At 33.8% G+C, this 17,517-nt stretch overlaps 1 pseudogene; it reads right to left on the bottom strand.

Moving 5' to 3' along the window:
- Positions 1 to 576: 576 nt before the first annotated feature.
- Positions 577 to 17,316, bottom strand: LOC149261741 (UDP-glucuronic acid decarboxylase 2 pseudogene; annotated as a pseudogene).
- Positions 17,317 to 17,517: the final 201 nt, after the last annotated feature.

Raw genomic sequence — 17,517 nt, 5'->3', positions numbered from 1 at the left:
TGCTTGCCATCGGTACTAGGTTTTTTCAATTTCCTATTCTATAAAGAGTTAAGAGACCAATTTGAATTACTCATATTTTTCAATTGAATTTATTTAAGTGTTTGAGTGTATTTATTATAATTGGAGTTTAATTTAGGTGTTTGAATGTATTTATTATAATCCTCCCCGTTAGATTCAAATCCCAATTTTAATAGATTTAAAAAATATTCAATTGGATAGTTTTCAAAAATATTCATTTTATAGACCGTGAACCTTATCACATTTTAGACTTTAAAAATATGGACTCGTCTTTTAAATCAGTATTCTTCCTATTGGCGTCTCCCTACATTTTTTTTAATTTTTTTTTTAATTTTTTTTTGGTTTTGCCGATTTTTTTTTGGTTTTGCCAAAGAAAAAGCTGTATAGTATTTCCATTATATTCAAAAAAATCAGTATATACATATGAGCAAGATTATATCCCCAACATAGTGTCTTAATTAGAAAGTATTTTCAATTTTACATCATTTTTGTTTATAAGACAAGTATGAGGTCTATATGGAGTTTTATCAAGATGGGAAAGTATACATCAATTCAAAATTATGGCAATACCTGGTCAAAATAAAAACATTTAATCCTGAAAATAGGAGCACGAAACATACCAGATTTTGTCCACTTTAAAAACCTGGCATACATTTTATTGGTTTCTTTATATGTATTTAATTATACTATAAAACAGAAAATTCAACCCTTTTATAGTTTAACACAATTATGGCGAAAAGCCAATCAAACTACGTGATGAAGTAACCTCTCCTAAGTGCAATGCCAAACTACTCTTCCCAATACTTCCCCTTTTCTGGAAATCTTCTCCATCATTACTTCCATCTATGAAACAATCTCGCAAACTCCTTCCAAGCAGCTGAATCAGAACGGTAATGAGATCCCTCAGAAGATGTCGTCTATGCCAAGGGCTTTTTTTGATGGAGCTGAACAAATAGGTCAATGTGGTTGTGGGGTTATCATCTGGGTAAATGAAAATAGCCAATTCCTCATTCACTGGAATGGGGGGAGAGGATCCAACAGCAAAGCTGAGGTGATGGCCCTTGCTGGCCTTCTAAATTTCTGTCTCTTTCTTAATCTACAGGATGTCTCCATCTTTGGAGATTCGAAGGTTATGGTGGATTATGTGCTTGGTAAGAATAACATTCTTAAGCCTCAGCTCGTCGGGTGGTTAGACAGGATCAAATTCTTATGGAATAGATCAGAGGGAGCCTCCATTCATCACATCAACAGGGCTCTAAATCAGCAGGCAGATGTTTTATCAAAAAAGGGCCTTCAGGCGGTTCCAGGTTTATGGTTTTTGCAGGTTTCTCATGAAGGGAAAATATTCTCCATACAGGACTTCTTTCCTCCCGACTTTTAACCTTTCCTTTACTTCGGTTCTGGTCTTCTCATTTATCTTTTGGTTTTGTTTCCCTTCAGTTATGTTGTCTCTCCAGATGTTGATGGTCTTAGATTTCTATATTATGTTGTTTCTCAGTATGATGTTGTTTCTTTTTCCAGTGGCCGCAGGTTCTCCAGGCTTGATGTCAGTATATCTGCTCTCTGGATGGCTTTGTTGGTGGCCGATTGTATGGTCTCTTGTTTTGGTTTTGTGGCTAGATCTCGTCTTCTTTTTGCTCAGTTAGATTAATATAGACATATATCTCTCATGGCTGTCAGCGTATTTTTTCTGGAAGGCTTTGATGATGGCCATCTGTATGGCTTTTGCTTGTTTTTTTGTGGCAAGATCTCGCCATCCCTTTGCTTAGTTTGATCTATATGAGACATATATCCTCTCATGTCTTTGTACATATATGCTATGTTTATATTTCTTATATAAATACAATTATGCTTTTTCGTCCTGAAAAAAACTACTCTTCCCAATATTAGGGCCATCCAAAGTTCTAATAAGAAACCTTCCAGAACCGCCAATCAATCATAATGCTATGTTTTATTCATATCTTTTTTCCATATTAATTAATTATTTTTTATATTTATTTATTTGAGATTTGTATTATTTACATATTAACAAATCCACACAATTAGGTTGTGATGGGTGTCAACTCCACTGATGGTGATAAGTATCGTGTTTAATCAAAATTATTATATTTTTGCACCTAATAAAAATATACATCTCTAAATCTACATAGAGATTAATATTTTCATGGTTAAATTGCTTGGTGAATACTACGTACAAAATATAAGAATTTTGATTATACATACCATTGCAAATACTCAACACTGGCCAGTAGGGTCTAGTTCCGTCATCACTTAATTATATGGATTTATTAATAGAAAAATAATATAAATTTTTAATAAACAAAATATAAATAATTAATTGAATACGGTGAGAAAAAAAATTATGAATCAAATATATGGTTACTATCACTACTTATTTATTGATGTTTAGGGAAGGTTTTGGTAAAATTATGGAGCATCGCAGTAATATTTAAATAAATTAAGTTAGTATTGAATTTCACTAGGCCTTACTTAGATCTTTTTTCATGAGGTTTAAATCTTAGATTTCATCAATTTCTGTTAACTAATTCTTCGGGATTGTTATTGTATAATATATAAATAGTTTTACATTTCGTTTTTATGGTTAATAAGTTACCGAGACACAATTGTCTCGTACCTAGATTGCACATGTATAAATAAGTAATTTTATCATTAATATGACTTTCTTTCATTGTGTTCTTTCATTGTGGAGTTTATTTGGGTTGTACAGTGGTGTCAGAGCCTTAGTTGAGTTGTTTCTAAACTCCATGTATTTGAAGTCTATGGCGTAAAGGAGACGCAGAGCGTGAAGACTGTGAAGATAGAGTGCAACAGAAGGTTAATCCATTGGAGCAATGCAATGGGATGACCAAACTATTGACTCTTTGTAATTTTTATATATTTTGGTCATAATGAAAGATGATTGAAGAAATTCAATGGCATAATTTTTTTTTTAACATATCCTTGGAAGTTAAAATACATGTTGGAGTTTTGAGTGCTTGTTTTTCTCAATGAAAAATTCCACGACTAAGTTGAATGCCAAGAATTGTTGGATTGTTTGTTAAAAGTGTAAGTTCCATGCATCCAAGGGCCCCTTGTTGTTCTAATTTTCAGAGGCTTTATTTGCATTTACTGCATCAAACGGGAGTTTACTTACAGTGAAATTTCTGAAGAATAATATTTGCATTTACTACAGTAAACAAGAGTTTAATCACAGTAAAATTTCAGAAGGATAGTATTTGCATTTACAACAGTAAACAAGAATTTAATCACAATAAATTTTTTGAAGGACCAGAGTTTGAGTAAAATTTTTGAAGGAAGAGTTTAATCGTGGTTTGAATTAAATTTTTAATTGAAGAGTGGTCAATCCAGAGTTTGAGTAAAATTTCTGAAAGAAGAGTTTAATCATGGTTTGAATTAAATTTGAATTAAATTTTTAATTGAAAAGTGGTCAATCTACATTTTGAGTAAAATTTCTGAAAGAAGAGTTTAATCATGATTTGAATTAAATTTGTATTAAATTTTTAATTGAAAATGGTCAATTTTCTCGTGATTTGAAATACATATTTTTAAAGAGGCCATTAGTAAAATAAAATATTTGGAGGCTAATAAGATTTGAACCTAGCTCTTTGCTAGGCTATTTTTGAAACTTACCATTAAACCACAAAGCCAACTTTGTTTGAAACAAGAGGAGAAACGAAGTTATATCTTTTTAGAAGTATTGCATACATTTTTAATTTGAAAGGATTTGAAGAATACTTGGTTGCATAACAGTTATGACTTCAATAGTTTCCATAGTTGGAGTTGTTCTTAATAGGAAGGAAAATTATCAAGAGTGGTTTAGAAAGCTTAAAAGTGCCCTTGTTTTTAATGATTTGTGGGAAGTTTGTCAAGGAAAGAAGGATAGTGATGGAAAAGAAATTGCACCAGAGCCACCTGATAATGAGAAGCAACATGTAATTTGGGAGACAAAAGACAACAAAGCATATGCATTAATAACTGCATCAGTGATAGAAGAGGTAAGAAGATATATCGTTTCTTGTGGTACTGCATTCGAAGCATTAAAGAAGTTGAAAGAATTGTATGATTTACACTTAGAGCTCGAAATTATTCAGTTATTGTTAAATTTGTTTAATTTGAAGATGAAGGATAATGACCCTTTGAAGAGTGCCTCTGAAATAAAAACCATTTTTCATGATTTAGAAGCCACTAGAATTAAAGTAGATTTACAACTTATAGCTTTTATAAAATTCCTTCACCCTATCTATTCAAACTATTTTGAATCTCTCCAAACTATTTTGAATCTCTCCAAGCTAGTGGGTAGTTAAAAGACATTACAAGTAAGCAAAATAACTTAGAGAGAAAAGGCCTTTGGGAAGAAAGAAGCTCCACCTAACTTTAATGTAGAAACTTTGTGCCTTGCACAAAAGGATTAGAAGTCTCATGTTGAAACTTCTAGAGGTGACAAAAGTAGTAAAGGTCGTGGTAGGAGAAATTATAGAGGCGAGGCTAAAAAATAATTAGGGAGATAAACAAAAAAATGATAGACAACAAAGGAATTTTAATGATAAACCAACTATCAAATGTTTTAGATGTGGTAAAATTGGTCATACTGCTACTAACTATAAAATCCCTTGGGAGAAATTCAGTGAAAGGAGAGAATAGTTGAATGAAAAGAAAGATCAACCACCATCAGATAAGGGAAAATCATTAGAGTCTGCACATTACATTGTTGCTCACTGTAATTTTAATATTAATGATGTTTTCAACACTACATTTTCTTCATGGCGAGATAGTTGGATTTCAGATTCAGGAGCCACTTGTCACATGACATTTAGGCGAGATTTTTTTTTGAAACATTCAGTGATTATATTGATGGTGTTATTTACTTTGCTGACAAGCCTCAAATTAAACCATCTGGCATTGGTTCTATTCGTTTGAATATACCAAATCTTGCAGATTATGTTCTATAGGATGTACTTTATATTCCACAGTTTCAGCGAAATTTGATGTCTCTTATCCATATTTGGCAGCAGGGGCATTCTATTCATATATTTGATGGCGTCATCGAGATAAGAAGAGCATCTGATCATGCAATTATTATGACTGGTGTAGAAGAAGGTACGCTTTTAAAGTTAAATGGTAATACTAATTCTTGTGAAAGTTCTACTTTTTTGGCGCAGCAAAGTGACATCATGTCTCCTAGCTTGTTGGGGCATGCTCGATTTGGTCACATCAATTATGGAAGAATCAGAATTATGAAAAACCAAGGTATTAAAGGTCTTCCTACAGTTCCAAGAAAAATTACACCTTGTGATGCTTGTATTCCAGGAAAGCATTGTAAACAACCTTTTCATAGTTCTTCTTTCAGATATTCACGAAAATTAGGTCTCATACATTCATATTTATGTGGACCTATGCCTATTGCAACTGCAAATGGAAATAAATATGTGCTGACATTTATTGATGATTACTCGATAATGTGTTGGGTGTATATGTTGAACAATAAGTCACAAGTGTTTGAAGTTTTTAAAAATTTTCATTTGATGATTAAAATTGAAATTCAATAAAATATAAGCATTCTCAGAACTAATAATGGTGGCTAGTATACTTCTCATGTTTTTGAACAATATTTGAAGGGTAATGGAATCAAACATCAGACTACCATACCTTATAATCCATAATAGAATGGAATTGCAGAACGTATGAATAGAACTTTGCTTAATATGCTTAGATCTATGATGTTCTTTAAGAATTTTAAGTTGATGTTTTGGGGATAAGAAGTGCTTTGTGAAACTTATATTCACAACTGTCGTCCTTCTTCTGTCATCAATAATAAATATCCTTATGAAATGTGGTATAATCGTCTTCCTGATGTTCAACATTTTAGTGTATTTGGTTCTCTATGCTATGCATTAATTCCTAAACATCAACGCAACAAGTTGGGTGCTAGAAGTCGCAAATGTATTTTCTTGGGATATTTTGCTACTTCCAAAGCTTATAGGTTGTATGATGAGGAGAACAAGAAGTTCATTCTTTCCAGAGATGTTATTTTCCTTGAATAAGATAAAAGTAATTCCACTGTTGATAAACAACTGGCTCATTTGGAGAAATTTGCATCTAAGAAGTTGTATTTTGAATCTGAAATTGATGTTCCACACACTAAAGGGGGGATTCTCATTCTCGATTAGTCTGTGGTTCTTCCATATTTGACTCATGAGAATGTTATTGGTGAAGAAAATTTGGATGATAGTAATGTTTCTGCAAGACCAGAAATTTCTCTTGAAGAGCTTGTTCTTGAGCCTATTTTTTAAGATGAGCAACCATCACAACCACTTTAACAACCTTTATGAAGTTCTACACGTGCTCGAAAATTTCCAAACAAGTATGATGATTTTGAAGCGGGAATGTCTTTCCCATAACTTTACATAACACTAACTTGCAAATACTTTTAAAAAGTAATTTAAATTTAATATTATTACATAAAAGTAATTAAAATTAATTAAAAAAATAATAATAAATAATAAATTTAATATGATATGATTTTTATAAATAATTAAATATATAAAAAATTAAACATAAATAAATAGTTAAAACAATGACAAGACAAATAACTAAATAAGAAAAAATCAAAATAAAATATTATCACAATTTTAATAATTTAATATAAAATAAATTATAATAAATTTATATTCTAAAAAAAACCATATTTTAATAAAATTTAATATATACTTATATTCTAAAACCAAAAAAATCCAATTATGAGAATTAATATGGTTGAATATATTTAAATCTTCAACTTTATATTTATAGAATATTATGGCTCTATTAAATATAAGTAATATATCAATATATTATGAATAATTAAAATAATAATAATTAAATATAAAAGTGGAAGAGGAAGACAAAGAGAAAATATTTAGGACGAAGAAAAACCATAAGAAATATAGGAATCTGGTTTTTTATTAATCTTCTGGACACGATTTTTTTCAAATCATACCAATAGCATAAACACAAAGTTTTTATCAAAATAACTAGCTTGACTATAATGACATAATTGTATAAAGTAAAAAGCCTAATTTTATATGGAAATCTACTAATTAGCCTATCACTAAAGTTGTAGGAGAATTCACTTGGATGGCTTCAATATACTGTTCCTCTTCATCAGTAGCAGGGACATTCAAGTCTGTAACTTTATGAGCAAGGTGGACACTTTGTTGTCTGATTTTTTTAATTGTAGTCATTAAGCGTCAATGGTGAGGAGTATTTCTTACTATATTTCACTCCTCTACCATTTCACTCTTCTCTACCAGGACCTTGCTCATGATTGTCTTAATTTGACAAATAAAAATCAATGGTTTAGATGTATTTAGATTGCTTTGAACGAGTGTTATCAATTTCCAATACTCAAAGATAAACACTTTCCTCACTCTTCTCTACCAAGACCTTGCTCATGATTGTCTTTGTCATAATTTGACAATACAAATCAATAGTTTAGATATATTTAAATTACCTTGAACGAGTGTTATTAATATCCAATACTAAAAAATAAACATTTTCTTCTATTTCATCATCTGGTAAAAATGTTTTTCCACTTAAACTTCATTCTTAACACATTAATGTCCTCCCTTATGAAAGGAATAGTATGCTACAATAGAAAATATCCAATTCCTTAGCGTTGTACTCGTCTCTATTAATGATCACCAAAGAGGAAGACAGAGTATTGAGATTGGAAGACAAACCAAGGTCACGAATTGGGTGATAAATTGGTTGATAAAGAAGATGAATGCAAAGAGGCAAGTCTAGAAAAGGCTAACATGAGAAAATAAAAAAAGAGGGATTACTCAAACAACGCAAGTAAGAAGGCCCCACTTATCAGTGCCCAAAGCTCCTTGTATTATGGAGTCTAATTTATCTTATGGATGGCACTATGATAAAACCATCACGATGGTTTAGATTTATCTCCTAGATTATGTTAAGAAATGAAATAAATCACTACATACAAAGCATCTATGTGTTTTATGTGATACACATCGTCACTATTCAAACCATTGTCATAAAAATATTGGTTGGAAAATTACGCTCATAGAAGCTTCTCAAAACCATGCTCAATTATAAATTATTATAAAATTAATTAAAAAAAAAACAAATAATAAATAATAAATTTAATAAAATGTAATTTTTATAAATAATTAAACATATAAAATAAAGATATGCTTGGTATGTACTAACAGTGTTTCGGTAGCAAGATAGCAGGATTTTGCGAGTGTTGTGAGTGAGGATATTAAATAATCATTCTTTCTGTTTTGAGTTTGGGGACAAAATGTCTATTGTGGCACTAATTTGGTGTGAAGAGTTACAGAAGCTGCGTGATGGGACCTCACAAAAGGAGGAGCAGAGGCAGGGAGTTCCGAGTACTGAGCAACTGCCGGCGTTGACATGGCAGTCCACAACTCATCAGCTGGAGTTATTGGCAGGAGTGCAAAATAATGTTAGAAATTAAATGGAAGTTTCTAAATCTTAATGTGACCCAACTAATTAAGTCATTCTATAATTAAAAGCATTAAAGCATTAAAGCATTAAAGCATTAAAGGATTAAAGCATTAAAGCGTTGAATTGGTATATGATGGACGTACCAGACTTAAAGTTAAATAATATATAAAGGATTGGGTCCTCTCTCTCCCACACACAAGAGTTGCATTCTTCTCCATCAAGAAGCACATAAAGAAAGTGAGGGCAAGAGGAGAGAAACCGAATTCTGAAGAAGAGGAACAGTCAGGAGTCAGATCAAAGTAGATGGCAGCCATTACATCTTCCGCTGTTGATCAAGGTATGTCATCTCATATAAAGTTCTGTTTGTGAAATATTCGGTATTGATGATCTTTGGGCTGTAAGTTAAGAGTTTTACATTTGGTATCAGAGCCAATCAATAACTGAATATTTCCTATGATTGCCCTTGCGAATGAATATAATGGAAATTTGATTAGTCAAGATTTTGAAGCTGTGCATGTCGATGCTGAAGGGGATTCTGGACCTCTGTGTTTTTCTTTAATTTTACTTTCGGCAGAAGCGTGCAAACCGAAATATTACTGTAATATTACTATGCTTTACTCATGTGATTGAGACAAAAATCCCATCAACAAAATTACATGATCGCATTGCATGATCGCATTACAATAATGGGCTAGGGTCTTATAGCCTGTAACTCGCTGCTATGATCGGATCACAGTGCTTGCGTAATTACTCTATGGTGACTGTATTGGCTCGTTCATTCTAATGATTCAAGTCTATAATGTGTCACTCGCACCTCTGACTGAGATCCAATAAATCTCAACGACTCGTTCTTGACCTAAAAGCTAAGGATCGATTCTTGGATGAATGAATAAATCCGCTTTAAGATCACATTTATTATATTCTAGTCTGGTAGTCGAGATTTTAGCTCAGTATTACATGTTTGGTTTGTGCATTGGTCCGAGGTTATACCCTAGGGTTGCACTGTTTTGTTTTGTTCAGTGTAAGGGTTATTGTGGAACCTCCTAAGCCACGGTGTGAACGTGGGTGCCTAGTTAGTATGTGTTTGAGCCCCGAGCTTCATAAGCTCCAGATGATCTATTAGTTTGTATTAACAGTGAAACCCATTCTCATAAAATACTCCCGTATGCATCGCTGTGTGTAAGAGCGGTCAGAAGGTAACATGACTGCATATACGGACTTATTTCATTTTCACTTACAACTAATAATCAAGCTGTTTGGTCTTGTATCGCCTGAAAACTGGCGTTTGATAAATATTTTTATAAAGTGGTTTACAGATCAGAAAGGCATTTTGTGAAGGATTGAATGAAACAGAGTATCCCATCGAAGGGTGAAGGGGACATAGTTTCACTCGCAAGATATTTCCTTTAGATGCTCCTATGCCATCTTTCAATAAGTTGTGCCTTATGTTACTGGATGCACATCTGGCTTGCTTTTGTAGTCATTTTTGGAACATTAATGAGATTTATGATTTTGTTAATCACCAAAGTGGTCAAAATCAGAATGTTGTTTTGCATAAGGTATGTGTTATAAATTATTTATGCACATGAGATTTATGATTTTGTTAATCACCAAAGTGGTCAAAATCAGAATAATCATTTAGTGCATAAGTGACATAATGATTATTGATAGAAATTGCCAGTTATCATAATACCAATTAAGAACTGGCGTCACTAATGATAGAACCTGAGAACTTACCCAAAGGAAAGTCTTGTTCTACAACTAGTTGACATGATGAGGTTTGATAGATATTTTGATTAAATAAATATTGATCATCCAAAGATGTCAGTTCTATTTAATTGAATATATTTATTACCTACTTATGTTTTGGTATTTAATTATGTTAAGTATAAGATAGTATCTACCCAAAGGAGTGCTATATTATACTATTATGTCTATATCTGAATCGCGTTAGTTATGAGCTTATAGTTATTTCATTTTTGATTTCAAGGTGATTTATCTTTCGTATGTTTTGAATCAAATTTAGTTGAAGTTCCTATTAATACATGGTGGCTTGATACTGGTGCTACAACTCATGTTTCCAACAATATGCAGGGATTTCTTACGATCCGAACCATAAATCCAAATGAAGATCGTTTTCTTTTTATGGGAAACGGAATGAAATCTTCAATTGAAGGCATTGGGACTTATCGTCTAATTCTAGAAAGTGGATATGTATTAGACTTATACAGTACCCTTTATGTACCTTCATTATCTAGAAACCTTATTTCCGCAAGTAAATTGGATATTTCTGGTTTTAGATGTATGATTGGATCTGGTTGTTTTGATTTATATAAGAATACTGATAATGTTGGTTCTGGTATTCTAATTGATGGTTTATATAAATTGAAACTGAATGACACTTATGCGAATTCCTTGTTGAATGTAGTAAATAATGTTGGATGTAAACGTAGCAGGTTGAATGAAAATTCTGCTTTCTTGTGGCATAAACGACTAGGTCATATATCCAAAGAAAGAATGATGAAATTAGTAAGTAATGAAATTTTGTCAAATTTGGACTTTAGTGATCTAGAATTATGTGTGGATTGTATTAAAGGTAAACAAACCAAACATAATAAGAAAGGAGCCACTAGAAGCAGCCAGCTTCTTGAAATAATACACACTGATATTTGCGGACCTATGGACACTCCAGCCTTTAATGGAGAAAAGTATTTCATCACTTTCATTGACGATTTTTCCCGTTATGGTTATGTCTATTTGCTTCATGAAAAATCTCAATCTGTGAATGTCCTTGAGACATTTGTAAAGGAAGTTGAGAGGCAATTAGATAAAAAGGTGAAAATCATAAGGTCTGATAGAGGTGGTGAATATTATGGTAAATATGATGAGTCAGGCCAGTGTCCAGGTCCATTTGCAAAATTCCTCGAAAGTCATGGCATATGTGCACAATACACAATGCCAGGTACACCACAGCAAAATGGTGTAGCAGAAAGGCGCAATAGGACGTTAATAGATATGATTAGGAGTATGATGTCAGATTCTACACTACCTAAGAATTTGTGGTCGTATGCTCTCAAAACCGCTAATTATTTGTTGAATAGGGTTCCTAGTAAAGCTGTTTAAAAAGACTCCTTTTGAGTTATGGACTAACAGGAAACCTAGCTTAAGACACCTGCATGTTTGGGGTTGTCCAGCGGAAGCGAGAATTTATAATCCACATGAAAAGAAATTAGATTCTCGAACGATCAGTGGGTATTTTTTAGGTTACCCTGAGAAATCTAAAGGGTATGTGTTTTACTGTCCTAATCATAGTCCAAGAATTGTAGAAACTGGTAATGCAAGATTCATTGAGAATGGTGAAGTCAGTGGGAGTACTAGAAGAGAAATAGTAGAAATAAAGGAAACAAGGGTAAATGTTACATTGCCTAGAATAGTTCCTCCATCTACTATTACTCCGGATGTTGTTCTAGCTGTTGTATAACAGCATGATGATAATGAACAACATATAAATGAAGAAGTACTTCCTGAAGGAAATGACTTACATAATGCTGATATGCATGAACCACAACAAGTAGCATTAAGAAGACCTCAAAGAAATCGTAGGTCAGCTATTTCTAATGATTATGTGGTTTATATGCAAAAATCAGATTATGATATTGGAATCAATAAGGATCCAGTTTCGTTTTCACATGTTGTAGAAAGTAAAGAGTCAAAGGAATGGATTAATGCCATGAAAGAAGAACTGAAATCCATGCAACAGAATGAAGTTTGGGATCTCGTTGAGTTACCACATGGCTGTAAAAGAGTCGGATGCAAATGGGTTTTTAAAACCAAACACGACTCTAGTGGTAATATCAAACGGTATAAAGCTAGACTTGTTGCTAAGGGTTACACTCAGAAAGATGGTGTTGATTACAAGGAGACATTTTCTACTGTTTCGAAAAAGGACTCACTAAGAATAATAATGACATTAGTAGCTCATTATGATTTGGAGTTGCATCAAATGGATGTGAAAACAACTTTTCTGAATGGAGATCTTGATGAGGATGTTTATATGGATCAACCTGAGGGTTTTTCTGTAGAAAGTAAAGAACAATTGGTGTGTAAACTTAAGAAGTCAATATATGGGCTTAAACAAGCATCCCGACAGTGGTATATTAAGTTCAATACCATTATTACATCTTTTGGTTTTAAGGAAAATACGGTTGATCACTGTATATACCGAAAGATCAGTGGGAGCAAGTTTATTTATCTGGTCCTCTATGTTGATGACGTCTTGCTTGCTGAAAATAATTTAAGTATATTGCATGAGACTAAGGAATTTCTCTCAACGAAAGATTACATGCTCATCCAATGAATCGGAAGTGATTGGATATAGCGATTCAGATTTTGCTGGATGCATCGATACTAGAAAATTGACTTTTGGTTACCTGTTTATGTTTGCTCAAGGTGCCATATCATGGAAAAGTGCGAAACAGACTGTCATTGCTTCATCCACTATGGAGGCAGAATTTGTGGCATATTTTGAAGCCACAATTCATGCATTATGGTTGCGGAACTTTATTTCAGGACTTGCGGTTGTCGACACCATTAGCAAGCCGCTGAAAATTTATTGTGATAACTCTGCAACAGTATTTTTCTCAAAGAACGACAAGTACTCTAAAGGTGCCAAACATATGGAACTGAAGTATCTTGTTGTGAAAGATGAGGTTCAGAAACAAAGAATGTCAATCATGCACATCAGGACAGAACTTATGATTACAGACCCTTTGACGAAAGGGTTACAACCAAGACAATTTAAGGAACATGTTCAAAGAATGGGTCTTGGTTGTATTAATGATAATTGATGTGTGACATTCTGAGCTCTTTTATGTGTTTCTGATATACAATCATGTGTTTCTTGTTTTAATGTAGTAATACGTATTTTATGTAATTTTAAACAAGAAAGAGTCTTATAAAGATATTATGTTTAATCATTATGATATAAGAAATTATGTGGACCATTATGTTGTTTTATATAAATTATGAGTATGAATTGATGGATTGTTGGTATTGTAGTATATGGAAGGGAATGCATTGAATTAATAGTGCACAACCGCCATAACTCTCAGCAATTTATCATGGTATGATGTTCAACACTTAATATTATGAATAGTCGGGTCAAGTGGGAGAATGTTAGAAATTAAATGGAAGTTTCTAAATCTTAATGTGACCCAACTAATTAAGTCATTCTATAATTAAAAGCATTAAAGCATTAAAGCATTAAAGGATTAAAGCATTAAAGTGTTGAATTGGTATATGATGGACGTACCAGACTTAAAGTTAAATAATATATAAAGGATTGGGTCCTCTCTCTCCCACACACAAGAGTTGTATTCTTCTCCATCAAGAAGCACATAAAGAAAGTGAGGGCAAGAGGAGAGAAACCGAATTCTGAAGAAGAGGAACAGTCAGGAGTCAGATCAAAGTAGATGGCAGCCATTACATCTTCCGCTGTTGATCAAGGTATGTCATCTCATATAAAGTTCTGTTTGTGAAATATTCGGTATTGATGATCTTTGGGCTGTAAGTTAAGAGTTTTACAAATAATGCTAACACTTCTGTTGCTGCTAAATTCGAAAGATGGTTGTCTCGATCTGTTTCACCGCCCTCTTCTTCGGCCATGATGGAATGTTTCTGCCCCTGATCCATTTATTGTATACATTACACAGCGACTTAAGCTCAGGGCACAGCGTGAGCTCTCTCTTTCATGTATTTAAATGATTTGGGTGTGGATGGCTGTTGGATGTTATGGCATCTATGTAGTACACATATGTTTATATGTTAATAGGATGGGATAGCGATGGGACAAGCCTGCTAAATTTGAAAGATGGTTGTCTGTTTCGTTGCCCTCTTCTTCGGCTATATATAGCATGATGGATTGTTTCTACCCCTGATCCGATCTATTTCTTGTATGCACTACAGAGCGCGCTCTTTCTCTCTCATGTATTTAAATGATTTGGGTGTGGATGGATGTAGGAAGTTATAGCATGTATGTAGTACATATATGTTTATATGTTAATAGGGTGGGAGAGCGATGCTAGAAGCCTGGTATTGAATATCATGATTTTGTAATTTTGTTTTAGGGGACTCTTTTCTTATAAAGTAAATTTTTACAATGCAATAATCTCCGATAGTGATTTTACAATGGAGGTCTGCCTTTGACTAATTTGGTTCCTGTTTCTATGAGGACAAACTGTCCTTTTTCCTTTCATTTATACCATTGCATCTTGTTTTGGAACTGTGAAGTGTGAAGTTTAACAGAGTACATTGCTTTTCTTTTAGAAACCCTTGAACTTCAAAACTTAATGAAAAAATCGAGTAATGGTTTCATTGTCCTCATTGCTACATTTGTTCTCACTCCAACCAATAAGGAACTCATTTCTTCATAGTGGGGCTATATATATGGACACCTTTATTACCTAAAAAATAAAGGAGAATGTATATATTATTTGACCAAAAATCCCAAAGAAAAAAATAAAAAATAAAAAATCCAGGAATATCTTCAAGAAAGAGATATATTTAACACTATTGTCAAAACAGATAAAAATCAGACTTGAATTGAAAAAAGAAAGAGTTACAGCTCACAGGTGAGTACTACACCTGGAGACTGCACTCATACAAAGAGATCTCTCTCCATACACTCTACTTGCATCAAATGAGCAATTATATCATTAAGTACATTACTAGATATTAGGAAGTTGCAACCAAACTCCTAAACTCTAGGAACAAATCCTAAACTAAGGAGATACGTTACAATTGGTGTAACCATTTCTCTATTAATACAAAATAATATTAATTATTTTCAACTCCCCCCTTAATGGAGAAAGGATTATCCTGAACTCCTAGCATCCCTCTAAACAATTCAAACTTTACATGCCCAAGAGGCTTAGTAAACATATCAACCATGTTATCACAAGTTTTACAATATTCAACACATATCTCTTTTGATAGTAGTTTCTCTCGATGAAGCAGAGCTACAGTGCTCTGCTTTTTGTTACTCCATGCTATGACCCCAGATCCAATGTTGAATGCGTAACCTGTGATAGATCTTCGATCATCCAAGTTACTTGCCCAATCGGAATCTGAAAAGCATGCTAGAATAACCATTCTGAACCTTTCCAGCAAGCTTCTGGCATACTTCCCTTCAGTAAGAAAGGTTTGTCCAGAGTCTTTCCATCTCATACACTTGTGACATTTGATTTCTTTGATCAGATTGCTATCATTCCCTGTTGCAATCATATCATCTACATACAAAGAAATCAAACTAATTTGCCTCTGTTTATTAAACTTGGTATACAGATTTGGATCATTCAAGCAACTATGAAAGCCATGCTGTACAAAAAATGAGTCAGTTTTCTCATACCACGACCTAGGTGTCTATTTTAAACCATAAAGTATCTTTTTCAATTTACACACAAGATGTTCCTATCCCTTTTTCACAAAATCTTCAGGCTGTACTAAATAAATTTCTTCCTTCAAGTCACCATTCAGAAATGCAGACTTAACATCTAGTTGGTGTAGCTGCCATTTGTGTTTTTTTGCTAAGGAAATTAGCATTCTAATGGTGTTTAATTTGGCTATAGGAGCAAAGGTGTCATCGAAATCTATTCCCTCTTTCTGTAAATAACCCTTTGCTACCAGTCTAGCTTTAAGTTTCTCTATACTCCCATTTGAATTTATTTTTGGTTTATACAACCATTTGCATCCTATGGGGGTTTTAACTTCAGGCAATTCAACCAAATCCCAAGTATGGTTTCTATTTATTGATTCTATTTCCTCATACATTGCAGCCCTACATACATCATATTTACTTGCTTCCTCATAATTTGCAGGTTCTACAATGTTTAAAAACTTTGACATTAATGCATAGTCTTTCAATTTAGAAGGTAATCGAGTATTCCTACTTGATCTCCTTGGTAGGGGACTTACCTCAAATCTGTCTATTTCAGCATTTTCTGGGCTTGCATTATTGATTACATTTCCCGTTACTTCTTCTTCTTGTTTCTGCTCCTGCTCTTCATCTTCCTTACTGTTTTCTCCCATTAGCAATGGAATGTCCCAATCACTATTAGAGTCATCCTTTCCTTCTTCAATCTGTTCTAGTTCTAACATTGTAAATTCCCTAGGATTCCCAAGATTGAAAGGACCAACATGTTCGCCCTCCATAAGTCGCATAAGGCCTTCAACTTGATCAGAAACGAACTGGAAGCTCCGTGTATGTTTCCCATTTCCAAAGACTGTCAAAAGCTCCTTGCGCAAAGCCTGAGCAACAAAATTATTTACAACCCGACCATCATCACGGCACATTCGCGGATTAAAAATTCGAGCACTCCGAACCTCAACATTCTCCTTCCTTCCTGTGAAGAAATTGTCGACAGCAATAACACTGTCGCCTCTTGCCATGAGCCTGTCAAGTAAATGACTGCCAACAAAGCCAGCTCCACCCGTCACGACAACTCGCAGGGACTTTCTCTTCAAACCTAGGAGCACTTTAGCCCCCGAATTCACCATCGAACCCGAATGATACTGAGCACACCGAGAAACAGGCATCTCATAAACAACCTGATGAGGTTTGTTGGGCACAAACCTTCCATTTTCATTAACATTAGAAGCCAAAAAACCACGCTGAAGGATAAAGAAAGTCGATGTGATGGCGATTCCTATCAAAATTAACAGCAACCGTTGCTCCCTGAGCAAATAATCTACTGGCCTGATAATAGACCACGTCTTTTCTGGCTTAAGAGAGTACTCATCACTGTTATTCATATTGGACTGATAAATTTCTGATCCTCTGATGAATCAGTCTTCAATGAGCCACCACCGGGCAAGTCCGATCTGCTGCCACCAAACAGATCAGGAACTCCAATGCGCCACCACCGGGCAAGTCCGATCTGCTGCCACCGAACAGATCAGGAACTCCAATGCGCCACCACCGGGCAAGTTCGATCTGCTACCACCGAACAGATC

Source organism: Pinus tabuliformis, chromosome 6 (genome assembly GCF_031772625.1).
Source record: "Pinus tabuliformis cultivar Carrire ecotype Pingquan chromosome 6, CPIR1, whole genome shotgun sequence".
Taxonomy (NCBI): domain Eukaryota; kingdom Viridiplantae; phylum Streptophyta; class Pinopsida; order Pinales; family Pinaceae; genus Pinus; species Pinus tabuliformis.
This window is presented reverse-complemented; position numbering and strand designations above follow the sequence as displayed.